Source organism: Carassius carassius, chromosome 18, assembly GCF_963082965.1.
Source record: "Carassius carassius chromosome 18, fCarCar2.1, whole genome shotgun sequence".
NCBI classification, from domain to species: Eukaryota; Metazoa; Chordata; class Actinopteri; order Cypriniformes; family Cyprinidae; genus Carassius; species Carassius carassius.
In genome coordinates this window covers 3,034,517-3,056,222 of record NC_081772.1, presented here as the reverse complement: position 1 = coordinate 3,056,222, position 21,706 = coordinate 3,034,517, and the positions used below count along the sequence as shown (strand labels likewise).

At 40.0% G+C, this 21,706-nt stretch overlaps 1 long non-coding RNA gene and 3 other non-coding genes across 4 annotated transcripts; 2 read left to right on the top strand and 2 right to left on the bottom strand.

The window, feature by feature from the left end:
- Positions 1-1,000: 1,000 nt before the first annotated feature.
- LOC132092953 (U5 spliceosomal RNA) lies at positions 1,001-1,114 on the top strand. Its single transcript, XR_009422329.1, has one exon. It is a non-coding gene; the product is annotated as a U5 spliceosomal RNA (small nuclear RNA).
- Positions 1,115-12,449: 11,335 nt separating this feature from the next.
- On the top strand, positions 12,450-13,946 carry LOC132091774 (uncharacterized). Its single transcript, XR_009422127.1, has 3 exons — positions 12,450-12,994; positions 13,143-13,451; positions 13,808-13,946. It is a non-coding gene; the product is annotated as an uncharacterized LOC132091774 (long non-coding RNA).
- A 1,090-nt stretch (positions 13,947-15,036) lies between these two features.
- Positions 15,037-15,154, bottom strand: LOC132092954 (U5 spliceosomal RNA). The gene has a single exon (XR_009422330.1). It is a non-coding gene; the product is annotated as a U5 spliceosomal RNA (small nuclear RNA).
- A 1,592-nt stretch (positions 15,155-16,746) lies between these two features.
- LOC132092950 (U5 spliceosomal RNA) lies at positions 16,747-16,862 on the bottom strand. Its single transcript, XR_009422327.1, has one exon. It is a non-coding gene; the product is annotated as a U5 spliceosomal RNA (small nuclear RNA).
- Between the last annotated feature and the right edge of the window lie 4,844 nt (positions 16,863-21,706).

Below are 21,706 nucleotides of genomic sequence, written 5' to 3'. Positions count from 1 at the left end.
TATACCCATTGACTCGCGCTAGCCTAGCATCGGCCAACTATCCAAATATAAGGATTGGATAATTTTAAAAAAAAAAATGTCTCCACTGATGAATAACAACCAGGCTGGCCTAAAAATGAGGTCCGATGTCAAAAATCCCGAACCACCCCTTTAATTATTTTAGCTATTTTTACTCAAATTAGGGTTTTGCCAGTAATAATGAACTCAATTAATTTATTTTTAATTCATACTCGTCGCCGGAGGGCGCCCTCGCACAGGAACTCCAGAAGTGAGACTCACTGATGAAGTTTCAGGAAACTCAGCTTTCGCTGTAGATGTAGCTGAATAACATTCAGATAGACGTTTTACTGATGAAACTTGACGAAAATAAACAGTGACTGCGACAATATATGCTTTTATCTCTGCACTTCAAACCATCGCGCGTATTTTTATGAGAATAAAGACGCAATCCTAATGCAAATTTATTCTGCGTGTTGTATTACCATGTGGACTCTGATTGGACGGTGGAGAGGTACTCATGTTTATGTAATGACCTGTTTAAATGAAGATATCTCCAAATGCATTCTTACTAGTTCTTAAATTTTTTTTTGGCTAAAGGTTGTAGGCTTGGCTTCCACACACTTGCTTTGACTGTATACGCAAGAGCAAGAGTCCTGTGAGTCCGTTTCAGTCAGATAACCATTTCGTCCTTATTTTATTTAGCTCTTTTTATCCCAACACAATAAAGAAACGGATGTCTGTCTAAATAAGCACGTCACTTTTGTTTTAGTGTTTAGCTGTAAAGAGAACATTTCCTTTGTGTTCACTAGAGCCTATTGCCCTCATTATTAAAAAGACTAAAAGAGAAGACTGAATGGATTGATGTCTATTATATTATACAAAATGGTCTAAGTATCTAGTCATACAACAGATTTGCTGAAAATTGTGTGTGGGTTCCCACCGTTCTTGCGAAATGTGTTCCTGACGCTCAAGTACGTACTAGCGCTGATATGATGGTAGTGCACTCACGTTTCTCTTCAGATCGTATAAATCTTTCGCCTTTTACTAAAGATTTCCGTGGAGAGGAACACAATGAGTATAGAGTAATTTTTGATTCCCTGCATAGTTGTAGGGATTTCTATACAGTTTGAAATAGCAGACTAATGTTGATTTGTTTATTTGAGAAAGTATGGTAGCATTAAATTACAAATGCAATAGTAATGCTGTAAATTATATTTTTTCATGTAATAGGAGTGTGAGTTTCAAATGTAATTGAATTCGTATTTGTCCGACATAAAAAACAATTGTTATGCATTTCATTGTAAAGCTACGGAGCCCCACACATGCGGTGTAGGAAAAAATAGTAGGCTAAAGCCTGGTTCACACGGCAGTATAATTAATCCGATTTTAGCCCCGATTGACAACTTCCGACAATTTTAAGTAGTGATGGGATTTATGGCTCTTTGACGGGATCCGGATCTTCGCGATCCGTTCCTTTCAAAGAGCCGTTCAAAAGAACGGCTCTTTTAAATATTTAGTCAGTTTTAAGAAGCCAGCTTGGGGGCATCTCAGTTTATCCTGGAAATAATTACTGGGAGGAAAAATGAGGTGAGATTTGTAGTCAAATAATTATGTAGAAGAGGAAGCCCAGCTGCGCCCTCTGCTGGACGTTATTATTATTTGTTCTTTTAACAATCATACAGGATGAGCCTGATCATGCCCTGATCACGTGAATGGACAGCCAATCAGAACAGTGCACAGAACTTTTTAGTTTGTTTAGTTCGATCATAGAGAGGTGGTTCGTGTGTTGTTTCCTCCTAATTCCTGCTAGAGTTGTGTGCGTCAATCATTAAAAACCACACACACACACACATGAAAACAACACTTGTGCACATGCTAAAGACCATACCAATGTAACCAGTAAACTTGAAGAACATTAAAGTCATTTAAATGGGGTTCCTGTCTCCGTGTCCTTACCGACACACCATGGCGATGACCACATCTACCTAAGAACCAGTCAAGCTTCATTACATTAATGGTCCTTCGAGCCGGAACCAGGTCGTTACCATGGCAACCCCAAAGTCTGAAATGTCGAAGTCTGCCCCTCCCTCGTCCCGACGTCCACGCAGAGTAATCCAGAGACCTGTCTACCTAGATGACTATGTGGTCGACTATGCTGGGAACCCATCAGGGCAGGCGGTTAGACCAAAAGAGAATGCAATGGTGACTTCAACCCCTATCTCCTCTCAGCACCCATTCGGAACAGCTGGTTCATCAGAAGACTTCATGCTGCAGATAATGGAGATTACAAAGCAACAGAGTGAGACTGCTAGGCGTCAAACAGAACTCTTGGAGAAAGTCCTGCTACACAGTACTCCTCAAGCATCTGCCCACTCCTCACGAGCATCATCCCGGCATCAGACACCTAGAACCCAGATCCTGAAATCAGTGGAGAAGGGGCAGTTAAAATCTGATGCTAGCCCTGATGATGTCAGTTCAGACCGTCATCCTTGGCCACAGCCTGCCAAAACCCAACCCCCTTTCATTGAGGAGCTTTCACAAGTACTGAGGAAAACCCAAATCAGAGACACTCATTTCCAGTCACCACCTCCTGTAAGCAGAGAGACTACCCTGTCTGAACATCGGTATGCCTCACCATGCCGCAGCCCCTCGTCAGACCCAACCAGAACCCAAGTGTGCCACAGAGAAGAACCCTGGATTAAACCATTGCCTCCTCTCCCTGAACAGAGACCGAGCCAAAATACCCAGCTTCCTTTATATCAAGTAGCACCCCCAGAGGCTTATCCAGCGCACAGTCAGTTTGCATCAGAAACTGAGCCAATACCAAGAACTTTGTACCCAGTTACAACATCTCAGCTTAGGGCTGATGCTGTACCATACAGCCCCCATCCCTCCTGGCTTTCAACAGTAGAAGGCCCTACCTTCCCAGATTTCACTAAAGAGGACAGAGCCCAGTACGTGGAACTTAGGATCACTTTAGACAACCTGCTCCACCCACAGTTACCAGAACATTATAAGTACTCCATCCTTCTTAAGCATGTGAAGGTGCCAAATGCTCACAGGCTGGTGTTGGCACATGCAGAGTCAGTCATGCCCTACACTAATGCAGTACAAGCCCTTGACAGAAGGTATGGTTGGCCCTACCAGTTCGTGCTGAAGGAAATAGAGATTTTGGAGAGCCTGCCACCTATCCGTGTCGGTGACGAGCAGGCATTCGATGACTTTTCTCTCAGAGTACAAGCAATAGTCGGCATGCTCAAAGCCCTAAAGGCGGATGGTATTGAAGAACTGCACAGTGGGTCAAATGTGAAACGCCTTCTGAACCGTCTTCCTCGTTCACAACAAACCCAATTCAGGAGGCATCACCTCAAGAGGAATCCAGATAAGACTAAGTTCTCCCTCCTCGAATTTGCAGATTGGCTGCAGCTAGAAGCCAACTGCATGGAATTTGACCCAACTGATGGGACAAAAGCCACAAAGCGAGATCAAAGGGCAGCAATTTGGGGACAAAGCAAACAAACTACCATACTGCATGGTGTGGAACAAAGACGGGTCATGGAACCACTAACCAAACCCAAGGCTGTTCATCCCAAAGTACTTACTAAGCCCAAAGCCATCTGTCCATACTGTAGTGCAGAACATTACCTCAGCCAGTGTACAGTATTTACAGCATTAACCAAAGAGCGAATGGTTGGCTGGATCAAAGACAATAAACGGTGCTGGAAATGTGCACGCTCCCACATGGCCAAAGACTGTGACCTAAAGAGGCCTTGCCACCTTTGCCAAGCCAAACACCTCTCCATACTCCATGACATCAACCAAAGGAAAGGTGACGTTACCAGTGAGAGCAATAGCCTATATAACTCCACCACAGAAACTCTTTACTTAGACCAACCTCGTTGCGGTGGAAAAGTGTTCCTGAAAGTGGTTAAGGTTACCATCCATCACCAGCACAGAGCTTTGGACACATTTGCTGTACTTGATGATGGTTCAGAGCGTACAATTTTGCTCGCCACAGCTGCACAACACCTCGGCTTAAAGGGCAGACCAGAGCGACTGAATTTACGGACAGTGCATCAAGACATCAAGACACTGCATGGCACTTCCGTGAACTTCAGCTTATCCACCCCAAGCAACCCCGCGAAAAGGTTCAACATTCAGGGGGCATTTACAGCTGATCAATTTGGACTAGCAGAATACACCTACCCAGTAAGTACCCTGCAGGAAAGGTACAGACACCTCAGAGGGATACCAATACCACCTCTGGTCAAAGCTTGTCCCCTACTGCTTATTGGTTCAGATCACGCTGAGTTCATCACCCCAATTGAACCAGTGCGATTGGGTCCACCTGGGGGTCCAGCCGCTGTCAGAACTCGTCTTGGCTGGACCTTGCAAGGCCCCTCCAAACATCTGCAGGATCAACTCCCAGTCTCGCAGTGTTTGTTCACGTCTAACTGCCCCCAGTCTGCAGAATTATTTAGTCAAGTTGAAAGGTTATGGCAGATGGACACCCTGCCTTATCGCAGTGAAAAGATGGTCATAAGATCACAACAAGACCAAGAGGCAGTGAACATGCTGGAGGCACAGACAGTGCGAGTGCAAGTGGATGGAGTTGAACGATATGCCACCTCACTTTTGAGAGTTAAAACCATGCCTCTGTTACATGCTCCAAAGGATGCTGTGATGGGCCACCTCCGTAACATGGAACGTCGGTTAGCTAAGGACCCATCATTAGCTAACAAGTACCAAGAAGAGATCCAAAAACTGGAAGAAGCGGGTTACGCCACTAAAATTCCACCTCAAGAAGCAGCCCTGTCTACAGAATCATGGTATCTGCCCCACCACATTGTGACCCACAACGGGAAACACAGAGTGGTGTTCAACTGCTCATACACCTACAATGGGGAAAATCTAAACAAGCAGCTGTTACCTGGACCTACTCTGGGCCCCTCTCTCCTTGGAGTGTTAATCCGCTTTAGAGAACATCGAGTAGCCATCAGTGGAGATATAAAAGGGATGTTCCACCAGGTCCGTCTGCTCCCCAAAGATAAACCCCTTCTAAGGTTCTTGTGGCGGGACCTAAAGCCTGGGAACCCACCTGACGTGTACGAGTGGCAGGTCCTTCCATTCGGCACAACCTGTAGCCCCTGTTGTGCGACATTTGCAGTACAGCGACATGTTTTCACCCAATGCCAGCAGGGTGATAAGATACGACAGTCGATTGAACGCTGCTTTTATGTTGACAACTGTTTACAGAGCACTGCATCCTCAGTTGAAGCCCGTGAGCTAATCGATGGATTAAGGTCCCTACTGGCTTCAGGCGGGTTTGAAATCCGTCAGTGGGCAAGCAACGAGGCCTCAGTGATTAGCCATCTCCCCAAAGAGGCTAGATCAGAGAACACTGAGTTGTGGATTTCTCGCAGTCAATCAGATCCTCAAGAAATGACCCTGGGACTAAACTGGCATTGCGTACCAGACACCCTCCATTACCGCCATCGTCCGCTATCCTACTATGAGATAACAATGAGGAACATCTACCGGGTCCTCGCCAGCCAGTACGACCCCCTGGGTTACATAGTACCTTTCACAACCAGGGCTAAAATCATAGTAAGACAATTGTGGGAGAAAGAACGAGAATGGGATGACCCCCTTCTTCCTTCTGAGCTGCTGCAGGCCTGGCAAAAATGGGAATCAGAACTGGAACACTTACCACTAATCAGTATACCTCGGTGTTATGTGTCAGCCGCATTAGATGTCCCAGAGGTGGAACGAGAACTTCACATCTTCTGCGACGCCTCTGAGGCAGCCTATGGGTCAGTAGCATACCTCCGTACTGAATGCCAAGTTCAAGTTGAGCTAGCATTCATCCATGCCAGATCAAGAGTATCTCCAAAAAGGCAACAATCAATGCCTAGGCTTGAACTCTGCGCAGCTCTCACTGGAGCACAGTTAGCCAAGTTACTCCATAATGAGCTCTCACTGGAGATCAGGAACACATTCTTGTGGAGCGACTCAACAACAGTTCTCACCTGGCTGAAATCAGAGTCCTGCAGATTCAAAGTTTTTGTAGGAACCAGAGTAACTGAGATACAAGAACTTACTGAAGGGTATTGCTGGCGCTATGTAGATTCAGAAAATAACGCTGCAGACGACATTACACGTGGCAAAACCTTGCTTGAATTATCCCAACCCAATCGATGGTGTAAAGGGCCGGACTTCCTCTACCTACCACCTGAATCATGGCCAGAAAGTCCTGCCATTGGACTGAATGAGGACCCTTCTGAGCTCCGTAAAACAAAGTTTTGTGGCCTCACTTTGACTGATCCTGGATCACCACTGCCAGATGCTACCCAGTTCTCAACCTTTGAGGAACTCCTTGAAGCTACCTGCAGATCCTTACACGGGGCGGCAGGAAAAATAGGTGATCCAGGAGCACCGGAGTATCAGCAAGCTGAAACTAGTTTATTGAGGCAGGCCCAATTAGACAGTTTCCCCACAGAATATCAGGCTCTTACAACTGATAAGCCGCTCCCTTCATCCAGCCGTTTGCTCACGTTGTCACCAGAGTTGGATAAAACGACTACACTCATCCGTGTAGGAGGCCGGCTACGCCAAGCTACCCACTTGAGTTACAGTACTCTACATCCCATAGTCTTGGACCCAAAACATCCTATTACCCGACTCCTCATAAAACAATATGATACCAAACTCTGCCATCCTGGTCCAGAAAGGGTCTTTGCAGAAATGCGAAGATATTATTGGATCCTCAGAGGGAGAGAAGCAATACGTCGCCATCAACATTCCTGTGTCGAATGCCAAAGGTGGAGAGCTAGACCTAACATTCCAAAGATGGCAGAACTTCCTCCCGCCAGACTCCGTCTAAGAAAACCAGCCTTCTATTCCACAGGAGTAGATTGCTTTGGCCCATTCCTTATAAAACGAGGAAGGAGCAATGAAAAGAGGTGGGGAATAATTTTTAAGTGCATGACTACCCGCTGTGTCCACTTAGATCTACTGAGTAACATGGATACAGACTCCTTTCTGCTGGCTCTTAGGCGTATGGTTGCTCGACGTGGAACTCCTTCTGAAATCCTTTCAGATCAGGGCACCAATTTTCGAGGAGGTGAAAAAGAGCTACAGTCAGCTTTCGCTTCCATGAGTCCACATCTTCAAACCCAATTAGCTAAACAGAAGATACAGTTCCATTACAATCCTCCAAATGCCCCACATTTCGGAGGTATGTGGGAGCGAGAAGTCCGCTCAGTTAAAACTGCCCTACATACCATAGTGGGGTCTCAGATCCTTACAGAGGAGGTCCTTCGAACACTCCTTACGGAGGTTGAGGCTATACTCAATGCAAAACCACTGGGGTATGTCTCTTCTGATGTAGCGGATCCAGATCCGGTGACACCAAACTACCTGCTGATGGGGCGGCCAGATGCATCACTACCGCAAGTGATTTATCCAGAATCTGAAATCCTTAGTCGGAAAAGATGGCGACACTCACAAGTATTGGCAGATCAGTTTTTGACAAGTTTTATTAAGAATTACTTGCCCACCCTACAACCACGTCAAAAATGGATGAGTGACTGTAGCAACCTCACACCTGGGACTGTTGTGATGATAATAGACCAACAACTTCCTCGAGCTCTATGGCCTGTCGGCAAAGTAATAACCACATACCCTGGATCGGATGGCCGTGTACGCTCCGCAAAGATTGAAGTAAAAACCAAACACTACCATCGACCAGTGTCTCGTCTCATCACACTGCCCCCCATCCCAGAGAACGACACTACAACAGACTAACAAGGAAGAAGGAAAGTACATTTGCACAGTAAATGTAGGGGCGGCTGTAGAAGAGGAAGCCCAGCTGCGCCCTCTGCTGGACGTTATTATTATTTGTTCTTTTAACAATCATACAGGATGAGCCTGATCATGCCCTGATCACGTGAATGGACAGCCAATCAGAACAGTGCACAGAACTTTTTAGTTTGTTTAGTTCGATCATAGAGAGGTGGTTCGTGTGTTGTTTCCTCCTAATTCCTGCTAGAGTTGTGTGCGTCAATCATTAAAAACCACACACACACACACATGAAAACAACACTTGTGCACATGCTAAAGACCATACCAATGTAACCAGTAAACTTGAAGAACATTAAAGTCATTTAAATGGGGTTCCTGTCTCCGTGTCCTTACCGACACACCATGGCGATGACCACATCTACCTAAGAACCAGTCAAGCTTCATTACAAATTAAAACTCAGATATCACACACCAATATCTGAGTTTGAATTATTCTGAAATATTGATTACTACCTCGTTTGTCATGTGTGGACTATATTCCATAGGGTTGCACAAATCCCTCTGCTTAGACAGTGACATCACTATTTTGGATTTACCTTTAGTACAAAGTGTGTGTGTGTGTGTGTGTGTGTGTGTGTGTGTGTGTGTGTGTGTGTGTGTGTGTGTGTGTGTGTGTGTGTGTAAAGCTACGTTGACTTATGTTATTCATACAATACCTAATCAAATAAACATCAAAAACAAAGCCGGCTGCAATGAATTTCTGTGCAAAACAGCTTTTACTACAAACACTTTCACACAAGAACATTGTTATCACACAAGAACATTTTGATAGAAAACAAAAAATATTTAAAGTAGATAAAATTAGAATAAATAAAATGGAAATGTCTACATACTACATACTATTACTACTGTAAACTTTGCAAATAGGACATCAGCCCCTTCAAGTCAATGAACAATAACAAAGTGGGCTGCAATGAACATGCACAACTAATAACTAATATCATCACGCTATAAAGGGTTGGCCTGCGCTGGGTGCGCCCCTCCCCCTATAACTGTTCTGTCTCGCGGGGGAGCTCATTTGTGTGCATCTGTGTGAAACACGCATAGGAAAAAAGAACGACAGAAAGAACGGCTCCCCTCCAGCCGCGACTCGGCTCCCATCGTTCATGTTTATGAGCCGTTCAAAAGAATCGGTTCGTTCGCGAACGTCACAACTCTAATTTTAAGGATGCTCCGATTATCGTAAAATAATCTGATCAGATATTCCTGCCGTGTGTGGTGTGTTAAGACTGCTCTCCTCTGCTCGGAAGGACGTCGGGACCGCTCCGATCTCAAATCGGGGATATCCAACATGTTGGATTTATTTGGCCCAATCTCTTCTCGTGTGTGGTGTCCCCATGGTGTCCCCCGAGGACAAACGATCACGCAGCCTGTGGACTGTGGCGTGTAAGCCAATCAGAAAGCGAGGTGACGAGGCAGCGAGGAAGTACCGGGAAACAAAATCAAAACAGCCGGCGGCATGGCGCACCAGAAAGTCCGGTGGACGTCGGAGATGGAGGACTTTGTCTCCACTTCTTTGACCATCGCCTTTTCTTGTTTTTCTTATGTTTTTTTTTCGGTTACAAACAAAGCACAAACTATGGCCACTGCATCCTCTTCGTCCGCCATGATTGTTTACTCTGAAGTCACGTTTGATCTCGAGGGATTTTGCCAGATTTCCCGTCTGACCGGGGAATGCTCGGGAGTCAAATCGGTTCGTGTGTGGTGTGCAGCCACACGGCAAAATCAACACATCACACACGAACCGATTTGACTCCCGAGCATTCCCCGGTCAGACGGGAAATCTGGCAAAATCCCTCGAGATCAAACGTTCTTCAGAGTAAACAATCATGGCGGACGAAGAGGATGCAGTGGCCATAGTTTGTGCTTTGTTACCGAAAAAAAACATAAGAAAAACAAGAAAAGGCGATGGTCAAAGAAGTGGAGACTGTACGACCAAAACTGTTAGACCCGTGATTTTTTTATTGCCGTGTGTGTGGGGTCTCTCAGGTTTGGAAAATCAGCCGACAATTTTAAAATCGTCCCGTGTGAACCAGGCTTAATCGTGTGCACGATTTACTAAATCGTTCCCTCAATGTACTAAAACGTGCACATTGCATTCCCTCGATTTAATTTTTCGTTCACTCGATTTATAAATTGTGTGCACGATTTACTAATTCGTTCCCTCGATTTGCTTAATCGTGCACACAATTTAGCAAATCGAGGGAACGCAATAATAATCGTGTGCACGTTTTAGTAGATTGAGGGAACGAATTAGTAAATCGTGTGCACATTTTTTTTTCCTTGAATTTCATGTGCAGGGCTCCGTAGAAAGTTAAGTGTTGTTGATTTGCTAAATAGTCTTGAATGCATGATATCATAAATTAGCCTCCGATTCATTTTATGAATCTGTTGCATGACTGGTAAGCTTCTGTTGACTTAGTGACAGCACAATAAACTGTAGCTCATTGTTTTTCCATTTTAATTAAGTTAAAATAATCGTAATGTTTTAACTGTCACGTGCTCAGTTAGCATATGTTATGAGTACGTCACTTCATTTTGACATGGTTTTATAATGTCTATTGAGACATGACATTAATGTCTCACTGGTTGTCTCATCTATCTGTTTTAAATTATTATTATTATTATTGTGTAGAGATGTTGCTGGTCCTGATGATCCTGGTAGCTGGACTGAGAAGACTGGGCATGATATTGTGGTGAATAATATATTGCATAATATTTTCAATGAAATATGATTGCCCGTAATCTGCATTTCATATACAAAACATGTGATAAAGAGGACAGCAGTTGATGTTTCATGCATCACTTCCTTTTGTTGATTATGTGGCTTGCCACACCAGATCTTTGGACATGAAGAGATTTTTATGCTTATGGCAAAGTGGCCTTTGTTTTTACAATGTCCAATCTGTCCTTTTTTAAGCGATAACACTATTTCTGTTAACCCAGCAGTGATTATGTTCTCCATTATATTTCAGTGAAGTTGAAGAATTTAATAGGGTGATAGAGAAACAATTGAGAAAAGAGGGGAGAGAATCCAGGAGGTAGTGCTGCTGCATACATCACAATGTGTGCTTTAAATATTTAAAGGTCAGGAAAAGTCATCTCAATGATATGTTATATTTCTATTCAGATTTCTTGCATCTCTGTTGTTATTTTTTATTTAATTTTTTAGTTCAGGTGGGCATTATTGACATGAATTTTTCAAGAACCTTTGTTCCCACAACATAAAAAATTAAAAAATAATAAAAAATACTTTGAACAGTATGCAATAACAGTATTATGAACATTAATTGGTATGAAGAGTTATATAATTATTTTTGTATTGTATATGTGTGTGCGCTCTGTGGTCACTAAGATCTTTTAAATATGAAATTTAAAATTAGAACATGTGCAACTAAATGTTCTTTATAATGAGATTCACGTCATGAAAAAAATTGTTTTTGTGTGTGTTCAAGTTCAACTGTTGTAATATGCTATTTTATAAAATATACACAATCTTAAATCTAACCCCAGAGTCATCCTTGTGTATTCCCTCTGTACTTGAAAATGTGGTTAATTTAGACTGAAAAGACTGATTCCTTGTTTATTTTACTTGATGAGTTATAATATTATGATACTTAGACCCAATAATTACTCAACATTCCAGGTTTAAATGCAATAAAGTAGTATTTGGGTGAAATAAACCTTTAAAAACCTCTAAAATTCTTAAGTAGTTAAAACGGGCTGAAAATACTGCTTTGGTGGCAACCTAAATCTAGGGTCCTGGAAATGCGTTCCTGGGACCTCAAGCGTGTACGTCTGCGGACTGCAAGACGGGGGCGTAACTTGAAGTGGGCGTAACTTGAAGTAGGAGGCGTAACTTGAAGTTGTCCAAATCACACAGAACCACGCGAGATCTCAAAACGATAAGTTGTTTGCAATATGGCAGCTTTAATTAGGGCACAGAGTAGAATATTGATTACGTTTTAAGGGAGGCAGGGGTTTTAGGTTTTTATGTGTGTTTAGATATTAATGTTAGGGGACAATGTGAGAGATGTGTAGGTTTTAGTAGGAAAACGTATTATCTGATCCACACTCCGGAACAGAAGAGGGCGGTAATGCACCAACTGGATGCCAACCGCTGTTAAACTGGAAAGAAGACGAATATGAAAGCTTGCTGTGATAGTGAGAGACAACGGTGAGAATATTTTTTTTTCCCGAAATAATTATTTAAATTGAAGTGTATAAGTCATTTTCATACAGTGGTATTGTTTTTGGAGTTAATAATTTATTAAAACTAAGGCATAAAGTAAGCAACCTATAAGCAAAAGGTCTAAAGACGCTATCCTCCGGTTTCACAGGTTTAATCTAAACCTGTCTGTGACCTAATATAGCATATTTGTGATTTTGCTGTAAACATGTTTTATAATGTTTCACTTTTGTCAACACTGCTATAGATGAGTGTAAGTCATATAAACAAACAAATCTATGTAAAGTAACTAAACATAAGTTATCTATTTTATTTGTCCATTTGCAATATTGATAATTTAAGGAACATTTGTGTTGAATAAAAAGTGAGTTATCAGTTATTAACTCAACATGTAAATGCAGTATATCACAGATACATGACAGAGGAGACTGACTCGTGTCTGGATGTTACAGGGACAGATGAGACACATGTGTGTTTATCTGCTGAAGAGACACTGATGAAGGAATGCTGCCATCAAAGGATTTGTGTAAGTACACTACAAAAATAAATTAAACATTTTAAATCTTAAGTTGTATTTTATTTTAATGTAATTTTAAACAACTATTACACCTCCTTTCTTATTCCTGATTTCTGTGCATTTGCTGCAGATCTTTTGTGCTGGAGCAGGACCTGCAAGGAAAGGTGAAAAAAAGGGAAAACCTGAAACAAAAGAATGATGTAATGAATTTTTGTATTGTGTATGTATATTTTTGTAGGACATGAAAATGTCTGTAGACTGGTGTGTGCACTGAGGATGGAGAAGACCAAAGCATCATCCTGGAAATGATCGAGAGTCACAGATGAGACGCTCCCTCACTCCACCTGCCCTTTACTATCTCATCGGGACCAGATGCTGCTGTGATGTCTTCATCCTCAGTTCGAATACCAGGGAACACATGTTAGGTAAAAACTGTTAGTCGGAATGCACTGTAAGTCACTTTGGATAATTGTATAATTTATTTATATATTTGAACCACTTCAGTGGTTTAGCCCACTACAAAAGTAATAAATCAATGCATGTACTTGTAAACTCTGTGTAAATGTTTTTTAGGTAGTCGTGCTCATGGGGTGCAGGCACACGATTGTTTGGAGCAGACACAGCAGTCAGATTGTCCTGCACGTGTTTTTCTGCTCTAGCTTCAAGGTTGTGTGGTTCAGAGAGCCGTCATCAAGGTCTTCCTCATCCTGTTGCTCAACGACATCCCCGTCGAGAAGAGTGAGATTATGAAGTGCAGCAGCAGAACTGTATCAGCTGTGTTCAGATGGCAGGAGGATGTTGGGTTCACCATCTGTAAATACATGATTGTTAGAACAATAAGTTTGAATGAAGCTTTGTATCATGTGTTGTTGACTTGTACATGTATGCATTTATTGTGATGCTAACTTTCATTATCATTATCATTATCATTTAGACATGTTTTTTGTTCTTAGTAAATAAAATATAAATATTTTATCCATTCATGTATTAATTGCTTGACTGAAAATTGATGTATTCACATCGACTGCTTTTATTTAACTAGTATTTATTAATGTATAGCTATGTCACAAAAGAAAATACATTTAGCTTCTTTTACTAAAATGTCATTAAAAAAAAATGATAGAATTATTGGTTGGCATTTATCGTTATTATTGCATGTAAGTGTTGGGGTGGGCAAAATATGCAATTCATTATGGGGTAATGTTAATTTTCGAGTAGTAATACTTACATTTTTAGAGTATCAAATCAACAGTCTTCTCCAAAGGTGAGATCTTCGAGCAGCTGATCGAAGTACCCTTTGTGCAGATATTGCAGAGTCGCTGTGAGGAGTTAGTGCACCTGACCCTCTTTTTTTATTATTATTGCCAAATTATTTCATAAAAGATCATGGTAAGACGGTTGAATCTAGCAATAAACAATCATAAAACAGTAAATAAAATAAAAATCATGTTTTCATCATAGTATGAGATACTATACAAGAAAAACATTTTTCACGTAAAATAATTAAGAGATAACAATTTTTCTAATAATAAAAAAATGCTTTAAGGATAACATTTGATCACATTAGTGATTAGTTATAAATAATTAAAATCAACAGTATTGGCTAAACTACAATCACAAAATAAAAAGGTAGCCGTTTCTGCAACAAGACTACAACATGGGCAATGTTCTTCATTATCAAGATACTTAAAAATACATTAATTAAACCTGTCACTTATATCTTTTAAGTTTTTGTGCTCGTTTAAACTTTGTAGGTCACATGATCAACATAGCGGATGATGATATACAAATTGCATTCGTACATATGCATTTAGTCTGTAGAGTATGTACTCTTTTAGCGCTCGTTAAGTTAGTACTTCTTGACAAAAATGCCTAATTAAAGGGTATGCGGTTTCGAATGCATCCCGACAAAATCTCGTTTTGAGATCTCGCGTGGTTCTGTGTGATTTGAACAACTTCAAGTTACGCCTCCTACTTCAAGTTACGCCCACTTCCAGTTACGCCCCCGTCTTGCAGTCTGCAGACAGACCCTTCTCTGGGACTTCGGTTCTCTGACTCGGTAGGTGGCGCTGTCACAAAAAAAACTAGGGTCCTAAGCTATTTGTGCTCTATTAGTTTGGTCTGTTACGATGCTCTTTGTGTTTGATTACTAATGCTTGTGTAGAGCGTCATTGCACCATAGACTGTATAAAAACATATAATGTAACACAATAATGGAACAACATAATACCTATAGTCACTTTCATATCGGTGTAGCCCCTCTCTTGAAATGAAATACAGGAATTGTATTATTGATAGCACGCTTTAATCAAGAATCACGCGATTACATCCTGCAAAACACACATCTCACGATCTTAAACAATTAAATAACTTACACAACACACTCCGGGACTTTTTCGTATGTACTAAAAAAAACTTTGATTGCTCAATTTCAGATAAACTCTATAATATTCATACTATTTAAAGAACCCCACATTTAAGCAGAGCATCAAAAACTAGTTTGTAGCTACTCATTGTGTTCCTCCCCACGGAAATCATTAGTAAAAGGCGAAAGATTTATACGATCTGAAAAGAAACATAAGTGTACTAGATTTAATGTAGCAGCAGTACGTACTTCAGTGACAGAAACACACTCCACAAGAACGGTGTGAACCTGACAGACACCATAGATACAGACGGTTGGTCTGGGAACGCCTCCGGGAACGCCCCGTCACGTGAGGTGAATTTAGCCCGTGGGGGAAAACATTAGCGCCAATTGAAATACACGGGACAATCACGCCGGAGAGCTGCTATGTCGTTTTGTGTCAGCATTTTTACACATTCATTCATAAATTCACCCTGTCTGTGTTTGCGAAACGATTGAATCGCGGAATCCAGTCAAAAATAGAAATTGCTGTATAAAGCAGAACGTCACGGAATTTGGCTATTTTTGAATGAATACATCTACCTTAGGGCTCTAAAATGAATCAAATATCGATAGTGTATATGAATATTAAAGTTAAAAGAGACTGCAATTGTTCTACGTGTCACTGGGAATGAGTGCTCAATATGTGCATTTTTGTCATTCGAATACACGCGATGTTCAGAGTGTTTTCCCCATAGACTGTATAAAAATATGGACGTAGTGTCCGTGACGTCACCCGTAGACTACTGAAGAGAGTTTTTGAAGCCTAAAGTGTGTAGAGCGGGCCGTCGCCATCTGGCAGCGCGTCACCGCGCGACTCTCCCGGACAATCAAAAATGGGCAAAAAGGCGGGAGCTAGTTGCTGTAGCCACGCCCACCTAGCGCGACGGCAGTGTCAGCAGCGGCAATCTCCCTGTCACTCAAGTGACCACGCCCTTAATTATGCAAAACTTTAAGCCTTAATATAATTTAAACGGATGAGTTATAAAAAAATTCACCCCCCTCACAGTTGTCATGAAGGGCAAAATGAGCTATTTAGACCAAAATCATTTTTTGAACCAGGCTGTAAACATGTTTTTTCCTGCTGTAAAGTTGGGCATTTTAACATGGGGAGTCTATGGGACTGACTCCCTTTTGCAGCCAGCCTCAAGCGACCAGTCGATGAATTGCAGTTTTAGTCACTTCCTTATTGGCCTCACGAGAGAGAGCGGGAGGTTGGCGCTCGGATTTCCCCCACGCCGACTCCGCCCTCGCCACGCCCCCAGCTATGACTAGATGCCGACTGTATCTATCTGTTCAACACAACATTGATTACTGTATGATGGTTACTTTAATATTCTGTATAATAAGAAAAACATCCGCTCTTCTTAAAAAAAAATAGTATTTTAGGTAATATATATATATATATATATACATAATTATTGCACTCAAATATCGCTTTTAGGCACGGGCACTAGTCTCATTAATGAACAAAAAGAAAGGGTTCTCTTCACGCATTTGTGAACATGTCATTTGTCTTTCTTTATTTTGTGTTTTTATAATCAAACCCCGTCTTTGTAGATCGTGTCAAACTACACGAAACGACTGTCCGCTTGATACTAAATGTTTCGCTGGAAGAAAGGTCTAAGATAATCTGCTTCATATCTTAATTTTAATTCTACGATACTTCTTCGAATCAAAACTCTGCCGTGTCTCAAATGCGTTCCACAAACTAGGCAGCAAAACACGTATTTGTACAAAACACAGAATATCTGTTTTTTTACCATAAAGAGAAGCCCCGCAATAAAGCAGGGCATCAAAAAATTAGTTTATACTCATTGTGTTCCTCCCCACGGAAATCTTTAGTAAAAGGCGAAAGATTTATACGATCTGAAGAGAAACATGAGTGTACTAAAGCTTTGGAGGCAGCAGTACGTAGTTGAGTGACAGAAACACACTCCACAAGAACAGTGAGGACATGATGACATCGGTACTGCACATATATTACAACAGAACAACGTATAATAACGTTAAACGACTGTGCTATTAAACTGCAAAACAAACAAGAAAGTACGTGTGTATAAAATAAAAAAAACTTAAGCGATTTTAAGTGTGCCCCATTGCATTGTGGGTAAGAGACCTTACTTCCGGTTTCGTCATCACTCTTAAGGACTTGGCTAGCTTTACCTGACATAGTATCACTGATGATCTTAGTGCAGTTACACTGGCTTCTGTGTAAATAAAGCAGTTTAAATGAGAAAAAAATAAGATTAAAAAATTAAAAAATTACTGACATTGTAAAGAACAAGCATTACGTTTTACTCGCCCCGCCTCCCTGAAATTTCCTTCGTTACTATTGGCTAGCCTATCCGCGTCGTACCAGTCGCAGATAGGTGTAGAGCGCTGACTAGCCAATAGGAACGAAGGAAATTCCAGGGAGGCGGGACGAGTAAAATACGCACAATGAGAGGCCACAAATAAAACAAAATGAGTTTGTATTCGTTTTTCTATCACTTTATCTAGATGAACTTTAAGAATGATTAACATATAATAAACGAACTTTGTGAACAAATATAAAATAAACCTTATAATATTGTTCTTGTGTAGGATGTAGCTACAAAATGTGCAACGATCTTAATAAACATTTACATTATAATATAGAATAGTTATCTATAATATTGAAAATCTGATTAATTAAAAAGAACATTTTGATCATGTTTATATATGTATAATTATGTACAGAAAACCCATATATATGAAATTTAACTAACTCACAAAAAAGTAAGTTTTTCATTTTATTTATAGTAAAATAATACACCTATTATAAAAATGAAAAAGGGTAATTACTACAGTATAGTACTAACCAAAATATATAATTAAATAAATATAGATACAATTATTATAGATTTAACAACAACAAATATAATAAAAATACAGATGTAGAGCACACACACAAAAAATAAGAAAATATTTTATGTAATACAGTTATTAACATTTAGTATTTACAAATCAGTCAGTAAAATGTAATATCAATAAAAAAAAATTGATTTTGAAATTTTTAATCAATAAAAAAACAACACACTAAAATACAGTACAAACAAGGCCAATACTTCTGGTACTTTAAAGAACAAATGATTTTTTTTTTAAATGTATAGATTCAAAATAACAACAATAACAAAATCTAAAGTTGTGGAGAACACAGAAAAAAAGTACACTACCAGTCAAATGTTTTTGTACAGTAAGATTTTTAATGCTCACAAAGCCTTTCTTTATTTGATCCAAAATACAGCAAAAGCAAAAAAATTGTGAAATATTTGTACTATTTAAAATAACTGCTTTCTATATGAATATATTGTACAATTTTATTTATTTCTGTTATCAAATCTAAATTTTCAGCATCATTACTCCAGTCTTCAGTGTCACATGATCCTTCAGAAATCATTCTAATATGCTGATTTGCTTTTTTAAGAAACATTTATTATTATTATTATTATTAATTCATTTATTTATTCACCAAACAATAAAGCATACAGACTTTTTTTAGAACAACAGAAAGAAAAATGTTTAGATGAAAATGCTCAATATACAATTCATTATGTACATTAACAACGATTCGGGGTGAATATAATGTAATTAATGGAAAACTATGTGAATGGCTCTGAGGCAAGCTTTTCTGTCAGCTGTATTTAAATCCAGATCTGAAGTTTCTCACTCTGTTCAGTGGAGCATCACGTGACTAGACAAATAGCACACGAACATTGTACAATGAAAGCAGAGCCTTCTCAGCCGCTCCAGCAACGAACGTAACCCGGAAAACCCTCGGCATGAATTTTTGCCGATAACCTATTGTTCCAGCAATCAAATATCGGTGCCGATTAATCGACAAAACCGATACATTGGTTGACCTCTACTCTCTTTTTTTGCTGTACTGCATCATGCACACAAAGAATTCAGGGTAATAAATGCTCACAACAACTCATGTGCACGGTAGAAATGGCCTGAGTAACAAGCATAATATACTTTCCTTGTCCTTGCCTCTCATATACAGTTTGTAGAACACATTGCAGACCGGGATCAGTGAGAAGAAACTGTTTCATCCAAAACTGTGCTGCATTTCTCTGTCTGGCCGTTACAAGTGAGGAAAACTCATCTCGCAGGATCAGGGCCAAAGGGCGTAAAGTAAGACATGGGTGGCCGTCCACAGTTGTGATTTCACTGTTAAAATCTTTTTCCATGCTGTGGCTTTGTGCGCTGGACAGTGTGGGAAGACATGTGGGATGAAAGAGTGTATAGTAAATGCTCAACCACACAATGTTTAAAGTCTACACAGGGATACTTTATGAAATCAAGTGTAAAGGATGGAAAGTCTGCTAGAATTCAGAGCCCTTTAGATAACAGAGTCTCAGGCCAGAAGATCATAATGAATATGTTCCATCTGACTCATTTCTGCACTGAAACCTTTTCAGAAAAGTGCTCTGAGAATAAATGCATCAGATTTTCTCACTTCTTGAAGGAATTGTAAATTAATCTCAAAGCCTGTCAAGCACTTGTTAGTTGAGGTTTACATCTGTTCCATTGTTTCTACATTGACCTCTGACCCCTATCATAAGGACGCTGCTGTGCACAATTTCTTGTTGGATAAAAATCATTTTATATCATTAGTATACCATTAACCATTAATTAATATCTCAACATATAAGGATTATAATGTAAAGATCGAGCTGTTTTGGACTCTATTCTGCCATTATCTGTGAACATCTGCTGGCTTATATGAACCAAAACATTGTTTAGTTTAGTTGGCTTCTTGCTCAGCTCTCATGCCTGTCTGGGACGATGCTCTGGTCCTCTGGAGGAGTGAGTTAGTGCCAGTGTGGTTTGGGTATCCGGTCAGACCATCACCGCCTGTCCACAGACCTCCAGTAAAGAGTGAGCCATTCATGAACACATTCAACACAAACCAAAAGTTTGTGGTCAGTGATGTTTCTGAAAGAAGACAGAACCAAGGCTGCATTTATTTGTTTAAAAATACAGCAAAAACAGTATATGTATTATGAAATATTATTACAATTTAAAAATTACTTAAAATCGTATGTTGAAATTAATATTCATGTGATCAAAGCTGAGTTTACAGCATCATTACTTCAGTGTTCAGGGTTACATGATCTTTCAGAAATAATTTTAATATGAAAACAGCTGTGCTGCTTTAATATCTTTTGAAAAGCCATGAAAGATTTTTTTTTACAATTCTTTAATGAAAAGAACATAAAATCTTTTATAGCCATTTTATTTATTCATGAAGCAAAAATTGTAAATCAGATCACTTCGAAAAGTGCTGTCCTCTTTATAAGGCTGTGTAAACAATGACACTGTTGGCTTTGTAAAAGGAGAAAAAATATAAAAACTATATATATAATATATACATGAAAGAAACCTGGGGGATTGCACTTTCCAATCACTAAACCTGCTCTGTCCTGCTTAGAAAACAGTTGTTCCTGAAATCCATGGCATCAATCTCAGATGATTTTTTTTCTTTTTTGTAATGTTGTCCTCACTCTATATGCTCTTTCATGATTGTATAACTCAGAATTATGAATTATGAGATTTGATCCCTCCCCAACAGAGCTGAACATAAGTGTAATACATTAGGCAGGAGGAGAGGCACGTGAAGTTGAGGATATAAACAGAAATGTCAGGCTCTTTCTTCAGCATGTGGACTCCATTTGTGCGGCGCATGAGAGCGTTTGGCACAGAAGCCCTTTGGTATCTCTCAATCCATCTGCTCGGGCCAAATTATCATATCCTCCAGACTCCAATGAACATAAATCATTGGCGGGAACACGTCATAAAATGATGATTTAAAGCCACGGCTGTCAAAACACAGCCATGCAGATGTCACACAGCAGTTAAGGCAGGGAACTCAAGGACTTCATCTCATCTGAACAATTTATGGCCTCTTAGGGACAACAGACAGATGAGCTGCTCTCTCAGCCCACCAGCAGACAGGAACGCACATGAAACCTGTATTTAGTAGCCCAAAGCCTTGATAAACCCATCAGCAGGGAGTTCCTCGTTCTTCCAGAAGTCTGGATACATCACTTCTTGCGTACTGGTATGTGGAAGCTTTCTGTCGGTTATGCTGTGTTTGTGAGTTTTGGAGGTTTGGTACTATATAATGTTGAAGGACACACACTGTTTTAGACTCAAGGCACAAATTGAGACCAAGGAAAATAAATACTGCGAGTTTCCTGAATTTGGGCAAGATGTATGTGAACATAACTGGGTCCTTCCTATTAAGCAGTACATTTTCATATCCCCATCATACATAACACTCACATTTATCAAGGTGGAAACCATTTGAGAAGAATAAATCGCAAGTTTTAAGAATTAAATAATTAATTTGTACATATTAATTTTAACAATTAAAAAAAAAAAACCAAAACCAAACTTTGTTTAACCAAAGCCAAGATATGAATACATAGCAGTTGTAGTTATATTATTTTTAATATGATTACTTAATTACTTTACGTATATAAATTAATTACATAATGTAATCTAATTGATCGCAAATTCAGTTTGACTGAAAATACACACAAAAATTATTTTAAAGCCATTGTTTTTTTAACAAGGAAAAGTATTAAGCAGACATTACAAAATGTAGCTTTAGAAAGAGATATTTTATTTGATTTATCATTTACAGCATCAAATGTATTACACATAAACATTTAAGATATGACAGCCTAACATAGACTAAACA